Source organism: Ooceraea biroi, chromosome 5 (genome assembly GCF_003672135.1).
Source record: "Ooceraea biroi isolate clonal line C1 chromosome 5, Obir_v5.4, whole genome shotgun sequence".
Classification (NCBI taxonomy): domain Eukaryota; kingdom Metazoa; phylum Arthropoda; class Insecta; order Hymenoptera; family Formicidae; genus Ooceraea; species Ooceraea biroi.
In genome coordinates, this window is record NC_039510.1 from 7,547,377 (window position 1) to 7,562,409 (window position 15,033).

A 15,033-nucleotide genomic window follows, 5' to 3' on the forward strand; every position below is an offset into this window, starting at 1 on the left:
CTTTGAGCCATCCGACAATACAACTTTTCAGTTCAGAAGTGGGATAGTGGATCAGGATTTCGATCGTTTAGACAAAGAACAAAGAACCGAAGACGTAGATCAAGGTCAAGATGATGGTGGTTTGGATCAAACAACAAAGGAAGATGGAACGAACAAGATTGGAAGAGCTTTCGATGGAACAACTCTAAGAAGAGGCCAGAGGATATGGCATTTCGGTTACCGGTGATCGTAATAGTTTAGTGGATGCTATTATGACTCATCTTGAAAGAAATGAACCAGAAGAATCGTCACGGAGAGCTCCCGTCATTCCGACGGAGCAGGAGGTTGCTGGTCCGTCAGGACTTAGAACGAGCCGAAGAGGATCATCAGAGGTGTTAAATCAGGTGCTGGTATCGGTAAACGCGATGATGCGGCAGCAGAGAGAGGCCCAAAACTCCAGCAGCAACATCAATTTACGCAGTTGCTTGAGGTGCTGATGAGACAAAGAGAAACGCATCCGACGACGATACCACAAGAAGCGAGACCGAGTGTGAATGGAAAAGGATTGAGAAACGATGCGAGTTCATCGGCGAGATCAACTTCGGTAGACAAGATTCAGCGAGTAAGGACGGCGGAAGTACGACCTTCTGGAAACATGGTGCAATGGATTGCGTCACAGATCCCGAAGTTCGCAGGAGGAGACGAGGATAACGTTAGAGCATGAACCGCCCAAGTCGAAAAGGTTGCGCAAGTGCATAGCGCTCCTGATGGCATTATCTTGCTTGCTACTTCGAGTAGGCTTGCAAAGGCCGCTCGTAAGTGGTATGAGATACAAACGGGTCCAGTGCTGGAGTCCTGGAATGGTCTTAGACGTGAGTTATTAAAAATATTTGACCGAAAGATTCCTTTTTTTAGAGCTTTGCAGAAAGTCGAGGCGAGAAAGTGGCAGCATCAGAGAGAAAGTTTTGATGAATACGCAATCGAGAAAATGGCCTTGATGCATCAATTCAATCTACCAGAGGAGGATAGTATTCATTTGTTAATTGGAGGCATCACACAGACTTCTCTGAAAGCGACAGCCTTATCAGTATCTTCTAACACAGTAGACGCCTTTTTGGAGCGGATGAGGTGTATCACCGAGAGTATTGCAGAAACGGAGCGGAAATCATCATCGTTCGCAGGAGATTCCAAAAACTCGAGTTCCAAGAGTAAGGAGGATGTGTGCAGGAACTGTGGAAAAAAGGCCATAACCATAAAGAATGCAGAATCGAAGCCTCGTGTTTTTATTGTAAGCAGAAGGGTCACAGAACTTTTGATTGCCCCGTGCTGAAGGGCAGACAGACGAAATCAGCGTGTCCGACTCAGCGTCCGGTGGTTCCGTCGGCGGGTAGCGTAGAGGCAGAGCCAGAGACGTCAGGAACGGTGGCCACTGTGGAGGCGAGTCTGAAAGAATTAAAGTTGAGTAGCCCGATTGTGCAGATTACGAGAATAAGCGGTGAGAAATGTAATTTTTCGGCTTTGATAGATACCGGTAGTCCCGTTTCGTTCGTTAGAAAAGATGTTTTCGAGAAAAGTATCGAGCCTGTTTGTAATAATAGAAAACTGGTTACAACTAGACTAAGAAATATGAGTAATCGCCCGTTAGATTTGGTCGGGAAAATATGTGTCAAAATAGCGATCGATAAACTAGGAAATTCGGAACACGAAATCGAGTTGTGTATATTAAAAGAAAATACATTTGAAGGGGATATGATACTTGGTCGCGATTTCCTATGGAATGAAAAACTTACTTTGATATATCGACCGACCTCTAGAAATGATCGCAAAACGGTAAACCTATTTTCGCAGCTTCTATTGTTTGTTGACGGGAGTCTGGAAGAAGATTCATTTGAAAATAATATCGATGATATTGAAACAGATTTTGATTTGAGTATTGAAAGACAATTAAAACAGTTAATTACATATGTAAAGAATAGAGAAATTACACCGATTGACGATGATTATTCAGTAAAAGTCATTTTGAAAGATCCGTCGATATTTGCATACGCGCCAAGACGTTTCGCACATGCCGAGCAATTACAATTACGTGAAATCACGGATGATTTATTAATACGCGATATTGTAATACAGCCGAGACAATCTCCTTATTGTACGCGAGTCGTGCCAGTTAGAAAAAAGAACGGACGGCTCAGACTGTGTGTAGACTTGCGACCGCTGAATAGCCGTATAGAAAAACAGAAGTATCCGTTCCCAACAATAGAGGATAGTCTCTCGAGATTATCTAATAAATGTGTGTTCACTCTGCTCGATTTTAAGGACGGTTTTCACCAAATCAAAGTACACGCAGACAGCACTAAATATTTTTCATTCGCGACCCCAGATGGTCAATTCGAATACAAAAGATTACCGTTTGGATACTCGGAATCTCCGGCTGAGTTCCAAAAGCGTGTTATTCGTATACTAAGGAAATTGATAAGAAGTGGTAAAGTCATAGTGTACATTGATGATGTGTTGATTGCGACCGAAACCGTTCAAGAGAATTTACAGATTTTAGAAGAAGTAATGGTTATTTTGCGTGAATACGGATTTGAGTTGAATTTTTCGAAGTGTCTATTTTTACAGCGAAGAATCGAGTTTTTAGGATATATAATTTCGGAGCAAGGTATTACATTGAGCGCAAGACACACCGAAGCCATAAGAAATTTCAAACAGCCAGTAAACGTACATGAAGTACAAAGATTTTTAGGCCTAGCTAATTATTTTAGAAAATTTATTCGCGATTTTGCACTGAAAGCGAGGCCATTACAAAATTTACTCAGAAAGTTAGTTAATTTTTCGTTTGATAAAGAATGCATTGATTCGTTTAATTTGATTAAAAAAGAGCTCATCTCATCACCAGTTCTTCGATTATATAACCCGTCGGCTGAGACTGAGCTTCACACGAACGCGTGTAGTCACGGTTTGGGTGCAATTTTATTGAAAGGCAAAACGATAAGAAATGGGGGCCAGTAGCATACTATAGTCAGTCCACAAATCAAGCTGAATCGAAATATCACAGTTTTGAATTAGAAATGCTAGCCATAGTTAAATCGATTGAGCGTTTTTACATATATTTATATGGCTTGAAATTTACTGTGGTAACGGATTGTAATGCACTAGTGTATACTATGAATAAGGCGAACCTAAATCCCCGTATAGCGCGTTGGACACTTGCGTTACAAATTTATGATTTTAAAGTAACTCACCGTCCGGGAAGTCGTATGACACATGTAGATGCGCTAAGTCGCTGCGTAGCTTTTGTAAATCAACTTCCACTCGAAAGAGAACTTGAGTTTCGACAGCTAGCAGACCAGAAAATCCTAGAATTAAGCAAAGAATTAGAAACAAATGAGCACAACAATTTCGAATTAGATGGCTTGGTATATAGGAAAGAAGATGATAAATTAAAGTTTGTTATACCTGAGTCTATGATACCTAGTGTTATTCGAGCTCATCATGATGACATGGGTCACTGTGGTTCTGAAAAAACGCTAAACGGAATTAAACAGAATTTTCGTTTAGTACGATGAGAAAAAAAGTTTATGACCACATTGAGAACTGCCTTACCTGTATAATGGCTAACAATTCGATTCATCGTTTTGAAAATGAAATACAATTATTTCCGACGCCAAACGAACCGCTTAAAGTACTTCATTTAGACCACTTTGGTCCGTTACAGGAAACAGACAATAACTGTAAACATATTTTAATCGTTATAGATGCTTTCACAAGATTTACGTGGTTGTTCGCGACAAAATCGACAGGCACTAAGGAAGTAATTCGTAATATGACATCAATTTTTGTTACATTCAGTAAACCAGAACAGACAGACAGAGGATCGGCTTTCACCTCGAAAGATTTTAGTGATTTCATTCAGAGTCACAATATAGAGCATAGAAAAGTAGCAGTAGCCGCACCGTGGGCTAACAGAATCGCGGAAAGAGTAAATCGATTTATTAAAAGTACATTGACGAAACTAATAGACAAACCCGAAGAATGGGAGGATAGCTTAGGGAAGATGCAATATATAATAAACAACACACACCACTCAGTTGTCAAAGCTAGTCCATCGAAACTTATGTTCGGTTTTGAGCAACGCAATCACGCAGATTTCCCGCTAGCACGATTTACCAAAGTGTTAGTCGAGGTTGACACAGACTTAGAAAAAATTAGAAGCGATACTCGTGACATGGCTGAACGTGCTACTAACCTAATAAAGCAATATAATAAGGAGTATAAAGACAAGAAATGTAAGACGCCGAATAAATATAAGCAAGGAGATTATGTACTAATCCGAGACACGAGAATTAAAACTGGCGAAAATGCGAAATTGAAACCCAAGTACAAAGGGCCTTACACATGTAGGAGTTTACTATCGGCCTATTACAGGCCCAAGATTGGTTGCCAGCTTACCGATATTGACGCAATAATGGTAACCATGACTGGCCCATTAATGGGACAACCATGGAGTGATAACTTCGGCCCAACGATGAATAACAAAGCTCGGCCCAACAATGAATAACAAGGCTCGGCCCAACAATGAACAACAAGGCTTGGTCCAACAATGAATAACAAGGCTCGGCCTAACGTGGTAACCAATGTTGGGCCGTTAAAGACTAATTTATTAGACCAACATTCGGCCAATAATGGCTTAAATATAATGAGGCAAGCTTATTTAATTTGTCTTTTATATATTATCTATTCGGTAATCAACACTAGACAATCATCATTAAACGCGTATACTTATTTCTACCATATCCGTCAATTTAATGGGTATTATGTTAATGCGCTTATTATATTATATTCATACAATACTAATTGCATAACATGTAGTTAGTATTGTATTAGTTTTTATAATTATATATATTATATATATAATTATATAAAATAATTATATATAATTAGGGTACAAATAAAAAACATAGTTGCAACTCTTTATAAAAAAGAAGTACATTTATTAATAAATATATCAACATAAAAGCACACTTGTGCAATTATTTACCACTAAAATAACCGCATAATTAAAATAGTCGCAAGAATTGAAGAAACTGAATACTTCAAACGAAATTTCCAGTAAACGTAAATCTTGTCAAATCGGTTATTACAATAAAAATAAAGGTAACAGTATCTGTAATCAATGTAAAAAGTACGTTTATGGAAAATGTACACATAAAACGCAATCTGTTTGCAAGAAATGTTCTGAATAGTTTCATTTTAAGATTGGAAAAATAAGTGTAAACAATTATGTAACTAAAAAGTGTTGTTAATTAATTATTTTAATATGAAATAAATTAAAAATACTTACAAATAAAGCGTTTTTTTAAATACTCGTCAAATTGGCGGATGTGGTAGAAATAGATGTACGTTCAATATGATGGTTGTTCCTAGTGATTTTCAGTATTTTGAGCTCGCGCTTTTTTACCTCCTTCGCGGTCTCCAACTTGTGATAATCATATGCCTATCCGACCTGGCAGTTTCTTCACATCTATAGCGTTTTGGAATTTTCCTATTAAAACATCTAACAAAACATAATACATAATATTTGTTTATAAACGAACTACATAAATGAAATAAACAGAAACAAAATTTTACCTCTTAAACACATGTACGAGTTAGTCTCATTAAAATTTCTTTTACATTGTCCATTTACCACTCTTCCAGTTCCTGAATATAGTAGTTCTACCGCTTTTGTCATTAATGCACTCATAATTTTAGCAATGCTTTCTTTTACGTCTGATTCAACCGCAATAAGTACACGGAACAAAGCCATCTGCGATCAAATTAATAATTAATAATTCTAATTTTAATTAATAATGTTTATTGCAGGTACAATAATAATTCATTCATTAATAGCCTTTTTGTGTGTTTTTTAAATAAATATATTCATCAAATGTAAAAAATTGTAAAAATAAAAAAGCATTTTTAAATTTATTTACCAATACTTCCTTCTTTTCTGAAGAATCTTTTAATAAAGTTTCCAACTCTAAAAAATGGTTTAAAGAAACTGTTGGTAGAGCAATTTGTAAACCTTCTTTTAAATTTTCAATACTCTTTTGTGAAGCAGTGACCGATTGGCAATTAATGATTATTGTATGTTTTACTTCAGTTATTTTCTTTTTTAAATCATATAAAATTCTTCTTTTAACAGATGAAATGTGACTTGTAAATTCATCCTGCAATTGTTGAAATTTTTGGTCAATATGATTTAATATATTTTCTGAACCTGAAAATAATTGATAAAAGTATTAATAAAATATAAGAAAATGAAACTGGCTTTAATATATGTAATATAATTTTTAATGTTTACTCGGTTGTACATTCAAAATTTGTGTTGTCGGTTCTTTATTTATAACAGGAAGCAGTGTAATCGGTGTTGAAGAAAATACATTATCTGCAATATAATCTGAGACCGATGTTGACGGTAATACATTGCCTGTAGATAAAGTGTATAAATAAGAAATATTTTCATGTAGAAATAGCACTGTATATCAGTGCAATACGAAAAAAACTTAAAATATAATAAATAATTTTATATATTTTTTCTTTTTCCTTTTAGTGTAGAAATCTGCGAACTGTTGGAATTTGATAAACTTATCGAAGAAGGGTCATTATTTAAAAACAAAGGCTGTATTACATTTAAATGTTCCTCTAATAAATCTTTAGACAATATCATGACTGATTTGTCATTATTATTAGAACATGTGTTATCGTCGCTAATTTTTATATTATCTGTCTTTAGAGCGCGCCTCAATCTTCGTTTTCCTTGTTTTAAATCTTCTAATTAATAAATAAGAAAAATTGAAGTAATTAGATTAAATAATAAGATTAAATTAGGTGAATTGGTCAAATTATTAATAAATATCATAATTTACTCGCATATGCAATAATAGTTATTGCATAAGAATCCCAACATGTTTCTGCACTTTCTAATGTAGAAAGCCAATTATCTAAATAACAATAGTCTGTTGAATCTGGGTACGAGCAAAAATATCCTTTTCCTTCAACTTCGTAAATCCAGGAGGATGGGATCAAATCAATTAATTTTTGCGAGTTTGAAGTCCCATCATCAAATCGCACGATCGCATACAGCTCATTCATTTCTTTCTCACTATTCATCTACGGAAAAACATTTTTATACATACGACGTATTATACAACATAACCTTTGTGTATGACATTGAAAAGGTTGTGTATGTTTATGTACACGACTTATTTTAAGTGTATGAAAGTAGTATATTTTTTCTTACCTTCTTTCCTTCTTATCCTATATAATTGATAAAGCGTTGAATGATCGAACAATCAAACTCACGAAACCGTTAACAGCATGTACAGACTTGTGTCACACCGCGCTCAGACACACGTTGTTGCCGGGCAGTACTACTAACACACGCGCGCTGACGCTCAGTTTTTGTTTCTTCGCGGCGCGAAGTTCGCGCAAGGAAAAGTATTTATATTCCGATACTATCCGAAGCCGCAAAATGCGACCTGCGCACGAAATTTTAAATGCAAATTCACATAAATGTTTTTCTACATTTATGTTTTACAGAAACTTTGTAGATATTTATTATAATTTTTTGTATTTTTATATTTTAATACAATTGTTTTTTATTGATATGATTAATTTATTTTTTATTAAAATAATAATTTATAATTTATAAAAATAATAATTATTTTTTATTAAAATAATAATTTAATTTCAATAAAAGATATAATCTTTATGCAAATAGATAATAGATTATTTTATTGTACTTTCTTGACATTTTAAATTATTTTTTTAAAAATTGTTAAAATTACTAAATCAACACAAAAAAACAAACATTGTTTTTACACCAAATATTGTCCTATAAATTGTATAGAATTATTGAAAAGAAAGTATCATTTGCATTTACTATGAATTAAGAATGTAAAAGAGTAAGTACGTATTGTTCACTTTTGATCGAAACTAAAATGCATTTGCGCTGGATCATTTTAAACGATATTAGTTCAGGAGAAGTCATAAATCCATCTCCAGTAAAAACACCTATATATTCTGATGAAAGTGGATAATTAAAAGCTTCTCGTTTATTTATCATTTCGCATCCAAGAAAAAAAAGTTCATTAATAATATTTTCGTTTATATTAACTTTCCTTATAATTTTTTTTATAATAAAGATTTTAGTATTCTTTAGTAACACTAGTATTCTTTAGTAACACTACATTGTCAGGATTAACGGATTTTAAAGTATAATTATAGATTTTAATTGAGGAAATAATGTTATAATCATTTTCATAATAATTGAATAATCCAGCAGCATCGTTTATCACACACTTTGAAAGTATATGACGCTTTTTCATTTTATGTTGATTTCCAGATTCTAATTCAGATAATCTATTAACTATCTGGGTTAGTGGTTTTTTGGGTGATTTTACTAGTTTTTTGAAAAGAGCAATGTAATTTTCACCCCAAAATGCTGAAATATCACTTAGTGGCATCTTAAAATGCATAACATCATCTGCTAGATGAATTAGATTGTGCATACTAAGTACTTGGCAGCCTTCTCCATACAGTGAAGGCAATAATGTAAAGAATTGCATTAATAAATATTTCGCATAATCACAAGCATTCATTATTAATTCACTACTATTTAATATTCGACACGCCCCAAATAATAACATAAAATGTTTGTAATACTGGGGGGATAAAATATCCTTTCAAACGATAGGGCTGCAATATAAGAGTAAAAATCGAAATTGTGTAGCTTTCCATCTTGAAATAAGATTAACGTTAAATTTTTTTCTTTGAAATTCGCAAGGCACGTGAGGTGTCACATTTAACATTATATTGTAAAACTCTCTTACTTTGCTTTTTTTCAGTCGTGCAATACTTTTCTTTGTAATCTAATTCTCCATCAAATATTTCATCACACCAAGATATAACAGGTGCATAGAATCCAGTACTACATCATTGATAATATCAAAATTTCGCAGGGTTGATAACGGAGAAACCAGATTTTCTTTATGATGCTCAACTTGATTTTGTGCTTGGAATGTTTCCTTTGTACGCTTAGAACAATATATTTGAGGATATACTCGTTTTTTCCTCCCTTTTTCTCCAACGGTAATGCCCTTAATAGTACATCTTTCACAAGCGTAGAATGCACCAGGTGATTTTATGCATTTTATAAATGATCTTGCTGGAGAATCAGCAATAATTCCACTAATTGTAAAAGCATACGTTTTTCCACTTATAGTAACACCTGAATTAATTAATTTACTCGCTTCTGTTACAAAGTTGATTAAATAATCAGAAGCATTCAGAGGCTTAGAATCCCCACAATAAAGGGCAACAACGAAAGGTTCACAAACCCAATTGTCATGCACTATTTTTATAAGTATCGGCCAAACTTGTATTTGTGAATTGTTATAAATTTGAACACCATCAATATGAACAAATATAATAATTTCTTTTTCAATAAAGATATCTGGGTCAATTATTCTTTTCAAACCATGTTCGATTCCGATATAAATATATTCTCCGGTACCATTAACACTCTGCATTTGTTGTAAAATTCGATGATGTGTAGTGCCCAAAAGGGTTTGTGCAGTTTTGGGTAAAGTGGAATGCCCTTCTTCCCTTAATATTTGAAGTAAATCTGTCACAACGTTTAATTGCAAACTCCCTATGTTATTTAAGGTCCATTGCTGAATTTTTTCTTTTATATCACTATCACCATAATTATTAACTTCATCATCAGACAATATAAAACTGTTAAGATCATTTATCATTTCATCATTTATGTTGGAAGAAAGATTAATATTAGCAGAATCATTATTAAAATTGTCGTCTTCAAAATTAATATTTTGTCCATTATGTTCTGACATAACCTTATTCACCTTATCACTTACATTATTCTCGATATTATTTATCTCACAATCATTTTTTGTATTATTTTTATTACCTTTATTATGATTATTATTTATTAATCTCTTTATTTTTCGATACTTTTTTTGCCTATAATAATTTTGCGACATTATAAAAAATACTAATGAGACGATAATCACATCACGTTATTATAACTATGTACTATTGATAACGGTATCCAATCATCTACCAGGCATGGCCCAATATAGAATACCGACTATTGGCCAATATTGGTAACCGTAATTCGCGCCAAATCTAGAAAATGGTAGCCAGTAATGCGCCAAGCATGGGCCGTTATAGCACACCAAGTATTGGTAATCATAAATGGGGCCACTAATTGGCGCTGTTTTTTAGTCTGGCATTCCTACATGGGTACGTTGTAAATAAAGTACTCGACAATAACAGATACGTTATAGGCGATATTCTTGGTTTCAACCATGGGCCACGACCGATTAACACTATTTTATCGCCAGATAGATTAAGGCCATGGATAAAGCCAGTCATGTTCTAAAAGGAAAAAAATTTAATATATATAGTTATAAGTAGTTTGTAGGATTAATCGTAATATTATTTTAGTTTGAACATGCACTTATTGTAACACAGTATTTTTATTTTGTACTTACCGTTTGGATTCTTATTTTATTTTGTTATATATACAGGGTGTCCCAGACCTACCGTACCACCGGTTAATGGTAGATTCCTGAGGTGATTCTGAGACGAATGTTCCTCTTGCAAAATGTTGAGGGTGGCGTAGTTTCGGCGCTACGAAGGGTTGTAGTTATCCTATCCTTGTGTAGAATTTTCCCGCGTTCAGTGACGATGGGTCGAAGGGATCCCGCGCATCGTGCACACTTCAATTTGAACAGCCGCGAAAAATTAAGATCAAATTGAAGAAACAGTAGGAAATTTGACAGGATATTTTACAAAGTCATGTATTGGGAATAATTTTGTTAAGAATTGTTTATGATGTTCATATAACATTTTATTATTTAAAGAATCGTAAATAAATATGTTTTTTGTATCATAATAACAACATATCCAATGTCCTCCTCCCAACGAACTATGTAGTATCTGGATATGCTTTCTATTTCTCGGTATGGGTTCTATTGAATCAAGATGCTGTATTAGCAATGTATCAACAGGTCTATAATCTGAACAACTTTCTAAAAGTCGTTGGAAATTATTTATATGTATATCGCTAAGCCATTTGCCTCTGGTAATTATATCTTTTTCTGCAGGCATGAAAATTACGTTCCTTGCTTTTCGAGACATTTTAAATTCCTTTACCAATTTTTTGCAACTATGCAACACTTACTCTCAACCTTGTATGGGCGCAAAGCGACCTTGTATCCTTGTATAGATACGGGCGCAAAGCGATCCTTGTATATATACGGACGAAAAGCGACCTCGTATCCTTGTATATATACGGGTGCAAAGCGACCTTGTATCCTTGTATATATATATATATATACTTAAATAAAATTAAAAAAATTAGACAGAAAAGAATAGAAATAAACAAAAGAAAAAGGAATGTATACAGAAAGAAAGAGAAGGGGGGGAAGAGAGAGAGTAAATAAAATGAAATGTAAAAATAGAAAGAAAGAGATAATAGAAAAAGCGAAAGAAAAATAGAAAGAAAATAGAGAGAAAAATAGAAAGAAAAAAGACTTACTTTAACTCAACCAATCTGAAACAAACAATTATTTAAACTATATAACTAATATAATATTTTCAGACGATCTGAAGTAATGTCTTAATGTATTGGCAAAATGTTTTCATTTTTCTTCTATGTGCCCTACAAGCATAGATATGACGATGCAAAATCTGAAATTGGCAAATTTTCAATAAAGAAACGTCGTTATCATCATCGTCGTTTGTACAGTTCGTTCTTTTCGTCACAATGGCAGCAGCTACGTTTTTCCGCGTGCGCCAAAAATACGAGACAGCATGTACGCAGTGATGCCAGATTTCGTGCATTTCGTAGCATGCTTGACTCAACTTGCCCGGGCGACAGTGAGACCAAATGCTACCGCATGCTACCAGGCCTCGTTAATTGCATAAGCATAAAGTCGCCTCTGCTTTAAATTTAAGAGGGATGGGCGGTAAGGCCATGGGAAGGATGTAACTCCATAATTTCAAATGGAACACCCTATAAAATTTGCATATTTGGATTCTACATAGGAAATACTACCTACGATACCAGAACGATAAGGCATACTCGTTTGAAAATATTTATATAAAACAAAAAGAGTAATTACCCTGACAGCAACGTACGTGACAACCACATCACTACGACGTCACTACGTCTTGTTCACGTCTACATGACGTACTTGAAACGTATCTGCAGGCAGGGTATAATTACTCTTATTGCAATTATCCAGTTTTAACAATACAACTATGTTTTATATCTCACAAATATACATACACACATATGTGCGTGTATATTCTGTAATGTAATGTAAACTACACACATAGGTGTATGTACTTATAAACTATTAGCAGGTGCGAACAGTTACCATGCAGATCGTAGATATAAAATTGTTGACAGCTAATCAACATAATCAAAAACTTAAAATTTATAAAAGTAATCATCGATAAAAGAACAGAAGTACAATAAATTATTAGCAGGTTGCGAATAATTATCATGAAGAACGTAGATATACACTTTATAAAATTAATCATTGATAAAAGAACAGAAATGCAATAAAATATTAGCAGGTTGCGAACAGTTACCATGAAGAACGTAGATATAAAAGAATATTGACAGCTAATCAACATAATCAAAAAGTATTAAGATTTATAAAATTAATCATCAATAACAGAACACAAATGCAATAAATTATTAGCAGGTTGCAAACAGTTACCATAACGTATCCACAGATTCTCAATAATCGAGCGACTTATGCGTGTCTCCTTTTTTTTACATTTCTCTCTGCATCCATCCACCTTTCACATCAATCTTCTGCCACCATCCTCATCATTGATAAAAGAACAGAAATGCAATAAACTATTAGGAGATTGCGAACAGTTACCATAAAGAATATAGATATAAAGTTATTCACAGCTAATCATCAACATAACCGAAAAGTATTAAAAAGTATTAAAATTTATAAAAGTAATCATCGAGATAAAAGAACAGAAATGCAATAAACTATTAGAATATAAAATTTATAAAATTAATCATCGGTAAAAGAACAATGATTAACGTGCTGAACGTCAGAATATAGGTATAAAATGTATAAGTTACTTACATCGTATTCAATCTCACTCAATGGAATAGGTTACTTAACGACGAACTAAAACAATATCACTTTCACGTCTTCCTCGGCTGCGTTCAGATTTCCCGCCCGGGTCTTCCTTCACACATGTGGTCTGTTCTTTATAGGTTAAAAGGAGACAAATATAGTTTTTCTCACTCAATTTCTTCTTTCACTACACAGTATTTAATAATAATCAGAATAACATGTATAGGTTACTTACATTGTATTCAATCTCACTCAATGGAATTATTTAACGACGAACTAAAACAATAACACTTTCACGTCTTCCTCGGCTGCGTTCGGATTTCCCGCCCGGGTCTTCTTTCACACATGTAGTCTGTTCTTTATAGGTTAAAGGGAGACAAATATAGTTTTTCTCACTCAACTTTTTCTTTCACTACACAGTGCGGTCCAGTTGCAGCTTCAAGTGTTTCAGAACATCTTCTATCCCTTTTCTTCTTTCAAATAAAAAGAAGAAAGAAAATAGTTTGAAGCATCTGAAGCATCAACTGGACCGCAGCCCGCGTCGTACATCCGTACATGCTATCTCGCATCTCTGGCGCACGCGAAAAAACCGATATTAGCTGCTGCCACCTCGTTGAAAAGAACGAACTGTACAAACGACGATGATAATGACGACGAACGTTTCTTAAGTGAAATTTGCCAATTTCAGACTTTGCATCGCCATATCTCCGCTCGTAGAGCACGTGGAAGAAAAATGAAAACACTTTTATTACATAATTCGACCCCAAGCTATCCATTGAGCCTACTTAGAAGTTGATCAGATCAGCCGTTACTGAGGTCCGATAATCTAAGCGTCTCTGAAAACGTCGCGTCGCGTAACAGTACACGGTCGGTCTCGCTATGCATATACTTGGAGCGAGACACCACCGTGTCTCTTGATTGAGATCATTAGAAATATTCTGTTAAACAATTGCTATCCACGGACATTTATTGACAAGCATATAAATAGGAAACTCAAAAAATTAAACATAATGACGCATCATTGAACAATAATGACGACCGGCATGGTGATAGGAATTTTATAATGATTCCGTATATAAAAAATTGGAGTGAGAAATTGAGATGGCAGTTGTACAGATTCGGTCTCAATGTTGTTTACAACATACATAGAAAGTTAGACTGTATTATAAAGAGAGGAAAGCATAGCTTAATTAACGCACCGAAAACTGGTGTTGTTTATAAAATTGACTGCGAGGACTGTGACGGTTGTTACATTAGACAAACGAAAAGGCACGTAGAGACAAGAGTAAAAGAACACATGCATGATATTAAAAAGCACGAGAGTAATCATTCGGTGGTAAGTAGGCACAGATCTTTCAATAGTCATCAATTTGATTGGCACAATGTAAAGATTTTGCATCAGGAAAGTCATTGCAAAAAGAGGGAAATTGCCGAAATGTGCTATATTAAGCATCACAATAATACCATCAATTTACAAAAAAATACTGATAGCTTACCGTACTTATGACTTTATTTTGAATCATATGTGACGATCGACTACTGATATTTGCTCAAGTAACACAAAGGACGTGTCTTAGTATGGAGCAGTATGTGCTTGAAGCTAGTTGTTTGAGTGCTTTTACAATTCCTTTATTATTTTTGTATGATGTGTCGAATTAATTGTTTTCTGGCAGTAAGTTTTCTTATTTTCTTATGTTTATGTTGAGGCGTTCATTGGAATTGTTATAATTTTGTGTACATTTCCATTGTTTGATTTTAGAAAGCGATTTTCGCGCATTGATTGTCACTTGATAAGGGCCGAAACCGTCGATCGAAACGTTGTGACGTGATATTATTGTATGGCTAGTTTGGTTGATAATAAACAAGATTC

General features: G+C 34.2%; 1 long non-coding RNA gene across 4 annotated transcripts; it reads right to left on the reverse strand.

Moving 5' to 3' along the window:
• Window positions 1-1,247: 1,247 nt before the first annotated feature.
• Window positions 1,248-7,576, reverse strand: LOC105286436. Of its 4 annotated transcripts, XR_003406521.1 has the most exons (9): window positions 6,326-7,576; window positions 5,955-6,241; window positions 5,611-5,788; window positions 5,324-5,536; window positions 3,586-3,711; window positions 3,439-3,498; window positions 3,225-3,338; window positions 1,770-1,851; window positions 1,248-1,422 (listed from the first exon to the last, which is right to left on the reverse strand). It is a non-coding gene; the product is annotated as an uncharacterized LOC105286436 (long non-coding RNA). The 4 variants fall into 4 exon arrangements; XR_003406523.1 differs by having other exon boundaries at window positions 5,324-5,503; window positions 5,955-7,576; XR_003406520.1 differs by having other exon boundaries at window positions 5,955-7,576.
• Window positions 7,577-15,033: the final 7,457 nt, after the last annotated feature.